The following is a 15005-nucleotide window of genomic DNA, read 5'->3' as shown; positions in this document are numbered from 1 at the left end:
TAGCAGCAATGTCAACAATAGCTAAAACATGGAAAGAGCCTAAATGTCCATCACCTGATAAATGGATCAAGAAGATGTGGTATATATACACAATGGAGTACTACATGGCAATGAGAAAGAATGAAATATGGTCATTTGTAGCAAAGTGGATGGAGCTTGAGGGTGTCATACTAAGCGAAATAAGTGAGGCAGAGGACAGATACCATATGTTTGCACTCATAGGTCTAACAGGAGAACAGGAGAAACCTAATGGAGGACCAGGGGGAGGGGAAGAGGGAAACAGAGTTGGGGAGAGAGAGAGAGATGCAAAACTTGAGAGACTACTGAATACTGAAAATGAACTGAGGGTTGAAGGGGAAGGGGGTGGGCGGAAAAGAGGTGGTGGTGATGGAGGAGGGCACTTATGGGGAAGAGCACTGGCTGTTGTATGGAAACCAATTTGACAATAAACTATTTAAAAAAAAAAAGAAGACAAAAGCAAAAAAACAAAACCCAAAATATATATTGGCTTTATAATGTAAAATTAAAGACTATTGTAGTAAAATATATCCATGCATTCATAATTTTATATATTTGCCCTTAGAAAAAAAATGGAATCACTTGAGGATATCACTATAGTGGTTGTAATTTATCTGATGCTGTATACTCAGTGTTTATCTTACAGTTGATTTTAAAATATATTTATAGAATGGATGGCTGAAATGTATTATAGGCAGAATATATGGTAACAGTGAATTTCCCCCTAGAATCTTAGAAATAATTAAATAAGTTTCCTTGTAAAACATTTGATTATTAAATAAACATATGTTGGAGTAGACCAGAAATATATAAAATCACGTTTTAAAATAATCCAAATGGCTCCTGGGCTCACACTTGTCTATACCCTGATTCATAATAAAAGCCATCTTGGACTTTGGCACTTTTGATATTTTTCCATGTGAACATGTATAATACATTCTATGCTGTGATTTCTAACTTCTACATATCCACTGACTATTCTGAAATATCACACAGTGACTGCTTGCCAGGTAACAACTCATATTACCAAATTTTCTGGACATACTACCAATGTGTACCCAAAATTAAAAGAGTGAGTTTTCCCTTTATTTTGAGGGGGGGGATTTGTTTTAACAATTGTGCTTTTCAGAGGCCTCAAGGCCACTTAATGGCCATTATGGCGAAAGTGGGAGGATCCTGAGCAGAGGAAGGATAAAGAGCTCAGGATTCAGCTCTGGCAAGCGGTTTAAGTTAGGGGGGCTTATATCCCAGTTTATACCTATGTCCCCATTTCATTATCAAAAGCATCATCTTTCAAAGTGTCAAAGTGGGTAATAAATTAGGTTAGAGCAGACTCTAACTTCCGTGTATTCAAATCTATACCTTGGGATCTATGTAAGCTTGCTAGTGTCATACCTATCACAGTCAGGTGAGTATGTATATGCAGAAAGCAAGCAAGAGAGACAGATACTAAGTTCACTTACAAACTCTATCACATGGACAGATTGGTGGGAAAAAGTAAAGACGGCAATTTCTGAAGAATAACAACTGCCTCCACTTATCTACTCTGCTGCCATAAGAGTAGAATTAACACCAGAATAAGAGAGGCACTGGCCTGATTCATTGATTTACCTTGTTCAACTTTTCTATGGAGCTGCACAGAAAAGAGAGAAAAGGAGAGAACAGAACATGTGATTCTTAACACACATTTACCCTATTTGCCCTATTCTCTACTAAACTAGCATTTACCCCTACTCAGATTATATGTAGTTTTCCTTTCTCTGGGGCAGGGTAGAGGCTGGAAAGAATGTGGTGGTGCAGAAGCCAGTTGGATATATGTTCAGTTATGGAGGAAAAGAACAAAGTTAAAGTATACACTGATCATTCTAGAAAAACAATTTTTATTCGCTTGTGTTTAATTAATATTTTATATTTTAGACTTATTACTGAAAAATTAGGTAGACTTACACCATAATTTCTTTCCTTTTCTTTTTCTTAATGCTCTGCATATGGAACCATAGACTTATTCTATTGCTTGAGCATTACACAAATCAAGAATTAAATGTCTTACAGTATAATATGTTCTATAGTATTTGAATGTATATTGACATATCTTTAAAGATATTCTTGCATTAACGTACCTAAAGAGAAGCTAGGTCATTCAAGAGGAGAGAAAGTATCTCATAGATACACAGAAAAGGAAGGATCTGAAAGGATGCTAAGCATGACTACCTGGCCCTCTCAGAAAGACAGTAGCATCTAGTCATCCCAGCTTGATGACATGGCCATTAAGATCACAAACCTAAATAAAGTGAGGTCTTTGGAATCCAATCACCTCTCAGGTTTACAAAACTAATGATCAGCCCCTGGAATAAAGTGATCACATCAAGGTACTTCCATGTTCTGGAGGTTTGCCTTTCCCACCTGACTCACCTTGATCCCAAATTGTAACTTCTTCAAGTTTATCATCTCCTAAGATTAGACTTTGGACTTTCTGTCAGGTACTAAACTCTGCCTAAAAGCCTTGAAAGTGAAAAACATGACTTTCCCTTGGACAAATGTATAGCATAGCCATTATAGAATGATTACTATAGTGGGGTGGTGGTGGATAACATTATTGTAGGACGCTGGTTAAGTGACTTAGTGTATGAAAAACCTATGAAGCTATTGAAACTGTGTATCTACTGATATAAAGACATCCAATTTTACTGTTAAGCCAAAAAAAAATTAAAACCACATTATTAAAATACATACCTATATTTTAATATATACACCAAATTATATACATATATCTAGATAGAGATAATAATATAAATATATACACACATACATATATACAGAAACCTAGAATATTATACATCAATACTACCAGTACTTATCTCTGGGAAGTGGAGATTGATAACATTAAACTAATTAAACAAAGACTCTATTAGACTGAGGGGTCCTAATGTTGTGGTGGTCTATGGAGGCAAACCAAAATCTAAGTCTGTAAAAGCCTCACAGATACAAAATCAAAACACTAAGGACAACCAAACAAATGGCCAACTAGGCTTTAAGCTATAGTCAATCAATAATTTCCCTTCTTTGCTTCCACTCTTCATATGAGTCTTTGCCCTAGCAAACATTTCTGGTTTGATGCTGCCCAATGTGAGTCAGTTTTTGCTTGAATAAACTCTTAAAATATTTATATGGCTCAGTTTAACTTTTCTTAAAGATTTTTTTAATGATTTTATTTATTTTTGTGAGAAAGAGAATATAAGCTAGGGAGGGCAGAGAGAGGGAGAGAGAGAGACAGAGAGAGAGAGAGAGAGACAGAGAGAGGGAAACAGAGGATCAAAAGCAGGCTCTGCAATGACAGCAGACAGTTTGATGTGGGGCTTGAACTCATGAACCTTGAAACCATGACCTGCGCTGAACTTGAACACTTAACCGACTGAGTCATCCAGGCACCCCAAATTTTATTTTTTTAAAAGTGATCTCTATTCCTGATGTGAGGTTCCAAGTTACAACTTCAAGAGTCACATGCTCTAGTGACTGAGCCAGCCAGGCACCTCTCAGTTTATCTTTTAACAATAATTATTTTATGTAGGTATACTTGCTATTTGTGTACTCTAATTTTTAAATTTTTGAACATTGTATTATTTTCAAAAAATGGGGGCAGGGGAAAGTTGCAGGATTCTTCACAACTGCATATTCAACTTCTTGCCATGTTAGATGCAGAGGAGCAGATTATAGGGCTCAACACTTTGGAGGGTATTTTGTGAAATCCGTCTCAACTTTTCCACCTGGGCTCTATGGTCATCTAGAGATAAGGCTCAATGTAGATTTATGACCAGGAAAAAATATTGAAAGAGCCACCACTAAATTAGATTGTCTCCCTCTAACCTCATCAAAGAATGGAACTGAGAAGTAATCAGGTTAAATTACTTCTGATTTTGATGATAATGATGATGATAATGATGAGTGCATGCATCATCATGATACACTCTCATGTACAGTGATCCTTAAAACAAATTTAGGTAGATACTCTTATTTCCATATTACAAATAAAGAAATTGAAGCCTAGAAGAGTTAAGACACTTTCTCCAAATCACCCTGGTAGTCCATAATGCAGTGAAATGGATGTGAATCCAGTTTTCTGACTTTGGAGTCTGGGCTTTTAACTACTACACTCCAAAGCATGTATATTAGGTTGCAACTTTAAATTTACTATCATAAAGTTCAATTCCTTATTCCAAAACTGTGAAGAGAGAGGAAAATAGATTAAAGACTAAATGTCTCTGTCAGTTTGGTTTTTTTCTTTCTTTCTTCCTTTCTTCCTTCCTTCCTTCCTTCCTTCCTTTCTTTCTTTCTTTTTTTGAAAATGAAAGTCATGCTACAGCTTTCTGTATGGTTAGATTTTAACATGATTCTTATCAAAATAAAAACGGTGGGATCTTAAGTATAACCTTTATCCTGTAGAATTGGGAAAAATGAGGCACAGGGTTTGAATCTCTTTTCATTTCCACCCTCCCAACCAAACCCTCTCTCCTACCCACTCCCCTCCTCACAAATTTTGCAGGAAAAGAGAGAAAGCTGATATACATTCATTTCTTGAAACTTAACAATCACAATGGAGCAAAGGGTACAGAAGTATTGACAGAAACCACTGAGAATGGAAAGAGACCAATAACTCATGAATAACAAGTCTGCACTAACAGTTTTAATGATTATCCTAATGGTTTAATGGATGGCACTTTAATAGGATTTCTAGTACAATCCTTCTGAAAGCTTGTCTTCAATAAGTCTGTCATTACCAAAGAGCTGAACTGCTTTGCCACATAACTATAGTTTACTGAATCTGAACATAACAAAAATTATGGCCGTTGTCAGCCTGTATTACTAGCCTGGTCTCAAGTATTTTGTTAACTACTGTGGGAGGGACAGCTCCATGCTCAAAATGTACGTTACCAGTGAAAGGGGGATATTTATACCAAGGGATTGTAGTAGGCATTAAATGAAACACAAGAGAAAGCTCACAATTATCAGTTTACTTATACAAAGACAAAAGTAGAAACAGTCATTGTAATCCAAACATATAACGTGTTTGCAGCTTGAAGACTCATTGGAGTTCTCTTTGAAATCACTTATTGAATGCTTTGGGTGATTAGGTTTTGAGTGCCTGGAGCACTTTCAACATTTGTTCCATGTTCGTTTTCATTGTCTTGTTTCCTGTACTGACTTAAAGTTATTTAAAGTCAGGGATTGCCATTTCATGTTCTTAGGTGTGTGTACCACCTCAATATAAAGATTGAACTGACCACAGTCAGTCCAAGTGGATATACCTAAATTCCAGCCCTTGGCTCCCTTTTAGTCTGCCCATGTCAGCAGTTTTCAATTTTGACTTTTTCACACTGGAATATCACTTTTCTGGAGAGAACATTCTTATCCTTTCTGTTTTTCTGAATCCTACCTTTCTTTCAAGGTTTAATCAAATTCCGCGGTCCTAATCCACTGGTACCTAGAGACCTCTACCACATGCTTTCATATGTACCCACCATCATGCATCACAGTGTGGACCATCCATTTCATAGTTAGGTTTAAACTTACAACATTTCTTCTTTTAGCTGTGTAAAATCATATACTTTTCTTTTGATAATGCCTTAACTCCTCAACTTAACTCAAATTCCAGAACATAATATAGTCTACTATGTATTTTTGTGGTCTATAAATGGCTGGCCCCAGTGGAAGTTCAAGTAAAATATACAGACATTATTTTAACAATTTCAGAGTTTTGACTCATTTTCCATGAATGTCTTTTGAAATTGGGAAACTCATTTCTTCTATAATTATACTTTCATTCCCTTATTTTTATAATGCTGAGTCTTAAAATATATATAAAATTTTGAACCTGATGGTAACAGACTGATGCGTTCTTCAGATTATCTTCCTCAATAATGCCGATAGCTGTAAATTCATTGACTTTATGGAAATCTGTATTGGTCATCAAGCCTACTGAGAAGAATCCACTGGCTGTGCCATAGTTCAGTGAGGTTGCACAAACTGAATACAGCCTGGAGTATGCTGGAAGAAGAAAAATACCCTTTCCCAGAGCCAATGTTGGAAAAATTTGAACTGACATATGCTAATTAGGGGATCTGCATATGTTTATTTACAAGTAATGTTATGTAAAAACACCTCTCTTTGTTCAATATTGAAAATGTTATCAATCATTCTATTCAATAAACGTAAATGGAATTTTATTCTGGAAAATAAATATAATTACATTTGAGTTCATTTAAAATAACTTTTGTTTATTAAGAATAATTATTAGATTATAGCTTTGCTTTTTTAATTCAGCATAAATCTTATTTATTCCAATTTGACAGCATACTTTCTTGAAATTTATTATGTTTTTTATTCGAGAGAGAGAGAAAGAGTGAGACGGAGAGAGAGAGAGAGAGAGAGAGAGAGAGAGAGAGAGAGAATCCCAAGCAGGCTCCATGTTCAGTGCGGATTTTGACCTGAGCCAAAATCAAAAGTCAGATGTTCAAGCAACTGAGCTATCCAAACACCTCATTCTTTCAATAATTCAGCAAGACAGCAAACAAAGAGGCCAAACAATATATAAATAGAAATATAGGTAAAGTAACAAATATAAGAAGTTTGTTCTAACAGACAAACCTCTTTTATCAATATAAATATTAAAATGCAAGTAAGTTACCTTAACCAATGATTCATAATAAGGGAAGAACAGAAAGAGTGGGAGATCTCTATGATATTTGAGCATCTTGTATTTCTTTCTGAATATACATATTTCATCCAGTTAGAAAATTTTGCTTGATATTATAACACAAAATACTATGCTTGATTACTGCTCCCACAGCCTAGGGAAACATTCAGAAATTTGGCCACGGAAACATAATAAAGAACAAATGTTGTTCCTTAATCTGAACTCATAATGGAATATGAGGAAGAAAAATAGTTTTCTCTAAAATGAGTCCAAAACCCTATAAGTTTTAAGGATTTTTTTCTGTCTATGAAACTAACAAATATAGACTTTGAAGAAAAGATTTTAGATAACTGCTAGCACTCTAACTGGATTTCTAAATCACTGAATATATTGGATATTAGAAAACAAAAAAATCTCAGCATGGTGGATATAACACGTGCAGACTGAAATCTAGGCTGCATTACACTGGAGTAAAACTTATACCTACATAATAGGGGAAGGTCAACAAAATCCACTTATTGCAGTTTTGGCCTAATGTTTAGCTAAAAGGAACATTTAGGCTCAAAATTCAAGAACAAAAATTACGTATTCATCTTCATACCCCCCAGAGCCTAGCAAACTATCTGGTCCATAGTAAGAACTCACTAAAGGGTTATTGCATGAGATGGACAGAATACAAAGCTGGGAATGAAGAGATCTCTAAAGAAGTGGACATTTATGTTTTGGAAAAATTTTTTTAGAAGTAGCTAGTAGTTTTATAATTGGCCTTCCATTGTGCTCAGTGATATTTGGAAGAAATGAGCAGTTTTGTCTCACAGAGTTCATTTGTTTATTCTCTAATGGAAATCATAATCCTTGGTCTGTAGCTTCACAATTGGTTGCTGTGGAATGATTACAGATCAAAAACAAAAAGATTATATCCCTTTTCAAGAGCAAATGAGTAGCAAGAGCAGCTGAAATCTTGAGGAAACAAAGATGTTCTTTTCATGCAAATATTTTAATGATAAAGCTGCAGGGAGATAAATACTGAAACTAGGAGCCTTTTTTTTTTTTTTTTTTTTTTTTTTTTGTGAAACTTGCTAGATTTTTAGCTTTGAGGAAAGGTGATTTTTCTTCTCCTTAGAGTTGGCCCTGAGACATGAATACTCCAGATCATTTTTCTTCATAGACTCTGAGCATAGGAAAAGTGAGTTCTGCAATCAGCATTCTGCTGCTGCTTCCTTTCAGGCAGGGCAATGGACAGCTTCCTTGTCTGTGCACAGAATCCTTATCAGGAAGCTTGATCTTCTATACTGTCCTAATAATATACTGTTCGAGGGAAGCCTACCAAGAAAAGTCAAAGGTGGATCTCCCCTCCCCTCCATCCCCCCCACCAACTCCAGAGAACTATTGCCCATCAAGTTGCTGCTTCCCTAGTCCTACAGAATTGTCCCCACAGGAACTCTGCTGCACTACAGTAATATTATAACATACTGAAGCACCTTTATTCATGAGCTGATAAGTGGTGTCCATCTCGATACGATGTTATGCTTGAGAAGAAGGAGATACAAAGAGCAAATCAGTTTCCTGCTTCATGTTTGAAAGTTATTCCTCCATTTATCTGAGAAATATTTGGTTTGCCAGTCACAAGGATATCCCAATAAAAATAATCCTTCCCTTGCTTTGAGAAACCCTGGGTTATTATAGTGGGAGACTCATAAGTAAAATGAAGACTGCAATCCTCTGTAGTATCAGGACTCAAGTACAGGAAACAGCAAATAAAATCTGCTCCGTAATGACAGGTACCTGTCTCACCTGTAACATTGGCCTTTCATACTCTAGCTACTCCCAGACTGTGATCTAACCATTTTCTTTCTTTAAAAAATTTTTTTTATGTCTTTATTTTGTTTTGAGAGAGAGAGGCAGAGAGCAAGTGGGGAGAGAGAGAGGGAGACTCAGAATCTGAAGCAGGCTCCAGGCCCAATGCGGGGCTTGAACCCACAGACTGTGAGATCAGGACCTGAGCCAAAGTCGGTTGCTTAACCGACTGAGCCATCCAAACACCCCAATATAACCATTTTCAAACAATGCCCCAGTGTCACTGGTTCCCTCCATCAGTTGTATAAAAACAATGTAAACAAAAGAAAGGTAAATCTTTGTCAAAATGTAGAGGAAAAAAGCCTAGTGCTCTCCTGAGTCTTTATAATATACCCATTTAATATTCATATGTAAAGTATGTCCCCTGAATTGTACACTCTCAAATGGTGAACTTTATAACCCATGAATTGTATCTTAATAAAATAAGGAAAAACGCAAGGAAATATATCACATACATTTATTTTGCCAGGAACCATTGTTCCTTTCAATAAATAAAAATCACCTCTATCACAATCATGGATAGCTACTCATCTGGGTTCTCTTACAGAAAGCAAAACTTCTTTGATGTTTCGAATTACCCTAATTTTGACATGGGTGACTACAGTTTTATTTTCAGAAACCTTCCCCTTTATTCATCACTTTGTTTTTGTCTAGCAAGTCTACCTAAAAAAAAATCAGCTTTTTGCATAATGTTAGATGCAAAAACTGTCAACCACATTGGTTAACTTCCCAGAAAATAAATGTCTTTTCTTCAGTGAGACAACAGTTTAGTTTAGACAACTAAATTCAAAGATTTTAGAAATCCTAGAATATAACTCCATAGTGGAAACTTATGACACTGAATCCAAACCCCTGAAACTTTAGGACAGGTTTTTTTTTTTTTCTTTTGTAAGATAATAGGAGAATCCTTGAGCTGTGACAGGGAGGATCAATATGGAAGGAATAGAAAGGAACAAAAAGGAAATCAATGCCCAGTTGCATAGCAACACCCACCAACTCCAATATTTAGGCTGAAAATTTTTATTCTTCTCATGTTTCAACTGATGACAAGGAGGTCAATTAATTACTATGGGGGGAAAACAAGACTGAGTTCTACTTTTGCTAATGCAGCACCCTAACTGCTCTTAATATAAAGGGAGGCCGCATTTCACTGTTCATTAACCATCCTAATTATGGTTTCTCAATCACTTCAGCCATGTCTGAACTCCCAAGTTAAAGAACACCAACAGAAGCGACTGGACTTAAGCATGCAAGGAAGGGGTAGAGGCATCACCACGATAAGAAAACAAAAATGGAAACCTGGCATCAGAACCTCATCTTTCTAACACCGACTTTTAATTGTGTTTTATAAAAATCAGAGAATTAGAATCCCATGGTGAGAGCGAGAGCGAGAGCGAGAGAGAGAGAGTCTACACAGGTTATCTAGTGCAATCACCATCTGATGCTAAGCTTCTGTCCTGTCAATCTAGATCATTAAATTATATGCCACTTGACATACTGTTCAACTTCACAGAAGTAAAAGTTCGAGCTAAAACAAACAAAACAATGACAATGGGCTTGAAACTAATGAAAATAAATATAAGTAGGCAAAGCGTTTGTATATTCCTGACGTCTTAAAATAGGGCAAACTTGATTGGGAAAAAATAGGTTCGATCTTTTTAAAGCATTTAGCAGCTTTTACATGAAATTAAGTTGCAGAAACTTAAAAGGGTTTTGCACAGATGAAAGAATGCTTTAAAAACCTTTAGGCAAAATGACACTTTATATCATTTTAATATATTTATGCAGTTTAATTTATTGTAGTGAACAAGTTTTCCTTTCATCATGAGTCTTATCTAAATAGTTGGAATCTGTGATATGCAGAGAGGAGGGCATTTTGCCAGCATATGTTTCACTTCTTTTTATTTGTTTGAGAGAGAGAGAGAGAGAAAGAGAGAGAGAGAGAGAGAGCACACACTCAAGCAGGGAAGAGGGGCAGAGGGGAAGAGAGAGAGAATCTTAAGCAGCCTCCATACTCAACACAGAATCTGACAAGGGACTCAATTCTACAACCCTGGGACCATGACCTGAGCCAAAACCAAGGGGCAAGATATTCAACCAACTGAGCCACTCAGGTTCCCCAATCTTCAATTTTAAACAAGTAGACTCTGGTCTACAATTTAAAAGACAAGAATAAGTCAATACCAATTATTCTGAGAGGTAAGACTAAGTCTTTAGACCTTTCAATCCTTCCAATCTCTGCTTCTGCTTTTTCTCCACCTTATTTTCCTAGGGAATCAAGATCAGAAAACACACAGAGTCACTAAAATTCAGGTCAACTTAGTGGATTGAGGATTTCTAGTCCAACTAATCACATATCTCTTTCTATGTTCAACAAGGTTAGAGTGCAGTGCTAGTTAATTTGTTTTCAGGTATAAACTGTCACCTTTCATCATCTTTAAACTTGGTGAATAAAAAAAACAAGAACATGAAGGGGGAGGTTGGTTATAAACACTCTTATCCAAAAGAAACCAAGTCCTTTCTTGTTGTTTAACAATTTTTTTTAACATTTATTAATTTCTGAGAGACAGAAAGAGACAGAGCATGAGCAGAGGAGGAGCAGAGAGAGAGGAAGACACAGAATCCAAAGCATGCTCCAGGCCCTAAGCTGACAGCACAGAGCCAGTGCAGGGCTTGAACTCAGGGACCATGAGATCATGAGCTGAGCCTAAGTTGGGTACTCCACCAACTGAGCCACCCAGGCACTAACATTTTTGTTGTTGTTGTTTAAAAGAAAGTCCATAATATTGAAAGACAAAAATAAGATATAATTAATCAGAAATTTGGGTCAATATGTCTTATTTGGAATTAGAAAATACTCATGGATATTATACAGCCATCTTAATAGATAGTCTCATACAATGCATTTTACTCTAAAACCATAATGAAAACAGTTGTGGAAGGAGCCATCAGAAGAAACTATTTATAGTGGTCAGAACATGACTGACACCAAGCCATGTGAGTTCATATCCCAGTTCTGCCACTTACTAGCTGCATGATCTGTTACTTAACTTACTTAACTTCCCTGTTTCAGTTTAGTCCCTTCTTCTGTAATATGTGGATACTAATAATACCTACTTGGCAGGACCGAATGCATTAATATATGTGACATGTTGTGAAGACATGTGTAAGTGCTAAACACATTTGTAATCATTGTTATCTCTGTAAACTTATTCTAGACTGTGAAGCACTTATAGAAAAGCTAGGTAAATGTTAACATAGTTTAATACCAGAGAAGAGGGTATGAAAGTATATTTTTCAGGCAGGAGTGGAGTGGAGGGATGAGGAAAGGGAACAGGGGGGAGGAGGGGAAGAGAGAGAGAAGGTGGAGATGATAAAGGAGACTGAAGGGATGGGGAAGAAGGGGGATAAGGGGGAGAAAGAAGGATAGGAGGGGGAGAAGATGAGGAGAAGAATGAAATAAATCAAGAATCTCCATGAGCCTCTGACTAGAGTCTGGATGACAGATGAATGCCCACCATTAAGGAACTTACTTAGCAAGTGAGAAATAACACAGTTCTGATTATACTGCATGCCTAAACTTTTTAGTTAAAGCCAAACAGTCTAAGTGCTGTATCTGTGATGATTAAAAGACTAATGCTTCCCAAAGCATTGCTAAATCCACAAGTTCATGTTCTGTCTTAATGCTTACAACCTTCCCTTCTATCCTCTCTGTTCTCCCCACTATGGTGGCATGCCTAACAATTGCTTTTCATGTAGAATGACAAACTATTTAGCCACAGTAGACAAATCATGGCAAATAATACTCCCACTACATTTATTACATCTAAAAATAAATACATAAATAAGTAAAGACATTCCTATTCTGTTGGGCAGCGATAGGCTCTCCTTGCCCCAATCCCTTTCTTCAGCATTATTAAAATTCTACCCAAAGCTGTAGTCACAAGTGACTAGAAATAGATGCATTCAAGAGATACAGAAATGCTGATGCATAGGAGCACATGTACCCCAATGTTCATAGCAGCACTGTCAACAATAGCCAAAACATGGAAAGAGCCTAAATGTCCATCACCTGATAAATGGATCAAGAAGATGTGGTATATATACACAATGGAGTACTACATGGCAATGAGAAAGAATGAAATCTGGCCATTTGTAGGAAAGTGGATGGACCTTGAGAGTGTCATGCTAAGTGAAATAAGTCAGGCAGAGAAGGACAGAAACCATATGTTTGCACTCAGGTCTAACAGGAGAACAGTAGAAACCTAATGGAGGACCAGGGGGAGGGGAAGAAGGAAAGAGAGTTGGGGAGAGAGAGGGATGCAAAACTTGAGAGACTACTGAATGCTGAAAATAAACTGAGGGTTGAAGGGGAAGGGGGAGGGCGGAAAAGGGAGGGCACTTATGGGGAAGAGCACTGGGTGTTGTATGGAAACCAGTCTGACAATAAACCATTTAAAAAAAAAAAGAAAAAGAAATAGATGCATTCATTTGATCCCTGGAGTACTTATGGATTTAAGAGTAGAGGCAAGAAATCATTTCCATGACTTGAGAGTACTTTTGAGATCACCTAGTGCAGATTCCATAGTGTTGGTGTCACAGCATTTTAAGAATGTAATCTCCTTTCTCGCCTCACCTCTGAGTGGCATGACCCCGACATTGCAGTGACAGCACAGAACAACACATTGGGGTCTCCGGACCTAGCCATGCCCCTTCTCATCTCCATTCCTTTGTGTGTGAATCTCTCTCACACTGAGGTCTTGCAATCCTAGCAAACTTCAGGAATTCCAACACATATGCTCTCTGGGAAGCCTCTCCTAGGTACTGCTCCTTCTTAAACCTCCTCTCTCCACCATTACCCACTATGTCCTATAATTCCTGGCTCTTTCTTCTGTTTTTCCTAGAAAACTATGGAATTATCCAGGGAAAAACTTATTTCTTGACTTAAATTTTTTTTTTTTTTACTTTCCAGTAAACATTTATCAAATCTTACAAATAAGGAAACTCAGATTGGTGGAGTTAAACACCTTGTCTGGGGCATTCAGACTCAAAGCAAAGACCTGAGGCAGGTTCTACTCTTCAGTGAAAATGAGTCTTATTGGGTACTTAGTGTAAATTTAATTTCCATAAATTCCATTACATACAAAATATGAAAAGAATGTTGCAGACATCATAACCACCTTCCATCTTCATCACCTCTCACCTTCTAATTGCTCTCATAGAGCCCATTTTTGGAAAAAGGAGAAGGGGATGTTACACAAATAAAACAACTTGTAGAAAAAATGCAGTGTTATTAGGTGACTAACAAGTAGGTCATGAGTTTAAAGTTTACAATATCGAGGGCCACTTGTGTTTCCTGTGTACCTACTTTGTACAGAACCGCAAAAAGGTCATGCACCTGAAATATATTCATCTCCATAACAACCTTATGAGTAGATGCTGATACTCTCATCTTAAGTGAGAGAGAACCAAGGCCACAAAAGGTTGAGCAGCTGGTTCTGGGTCAAACAGCACAGTGACTAACTGGCAAAGTTCAAATATGACCCCTGGTTTCCTTGACTTCTGACACTCTCCCCAGAATCTGATATGGTTTCCCTCCACATGCCTATCACTCTGGCCCTAAAACCCCAACTTCATTTTAAAATCAAAATAAAACTCAGAAAATAGGCCTCTTTTTTTAGTTCTTGCTATAGTTTCTTTGAAGTTGAAAGCTTGTTTTGGAACTAGGAACACTTCACGATTAATTGTTTCCTGAGAGCTTTGGGATCCACATGGGAGCAGGTGGAAAGACAATTTGGACAATGTCCAGTGATGGTCAAGGGCCAATTAGTTATGGTGAACTTGTATGAGAATAGGGATAGAGAATCAAAACAAGAGTTATAGGACATTCCCCAAGATGAGTATGACTCCCAGAAGAAAAAACAAATAAAAGGTTCAAGTATAAACCATATGGAGTTTACAGAAATAAGGAAAACAATGTTTTAGGTTAAAAAAAGATAATGGGCACAGGCATATTCTAAAAGTTCAAATACAAATAAGTTTTGAAATGTGAGAATTTGCTTGCAGTTTCCGTTCTAACAAGTACAGGAGTTCAAAAAGATGAAAAGACTATAAACACATAGACACACCCTGGTTTTGGATGTGCCTCTTCTGAGGGGAGCTGCTGTTTCTTTTTGTCCTACAAGATTTGTTTACAAGATGCAGAATGGCAGCCAGCTGGGAAGAGACTCTCTGTACTTTCATATCTTACATGGTGAGGCTGGTTCTTAGCTATGATCCAACCCCCACCTCCTCCATCTTCTCAGATTGCCAACTGGGAGGCCCATCCTGACTATAAAAACTGCACTGGGAGTTTAATCAGTAGGTACTTTTGAGTTAAATCTGAGGGGTCTGTACTAAAATGTATTCATTTCTGTACTGTCTAAAGATAATAACAGTC

At 37.0% G+C, this 15005-nt stretch overlaps 1 protein-coding gene across 1 annotated transcript in view; it reads right to left on the bottom strand.

Annotated features, from left to right (window-relative positions):
- PTPRD (protein tyrosine phosphatase receptor type D) overlaps positions 1–15005 on the bottom strand; it is a 402643-nt gene that overhangs the window by 89840 nt on the left and 297798 nt on the right. The gene's annotated exons all lie outside the window — the stretch shown is intronic.

The sequence above is a fragment of the Suricata suricatta genome, chromosome 13 (genome assembly GCF_006229205.1).
Source record: "Suricata suricatta isolate VVHF042 chromosome 13, meerkat_22Aug2017_6uvM2_HiC, whole genome shotgun sequence".
NCBI lineage: Eukaryota > Metazoa > Chordata > Mammalia > Carnivora > Herpestidae > Suricata > Suricata suricatta.
This window is presented reverse-complemented; position numbering and strand designations above follow the sequence as displayed.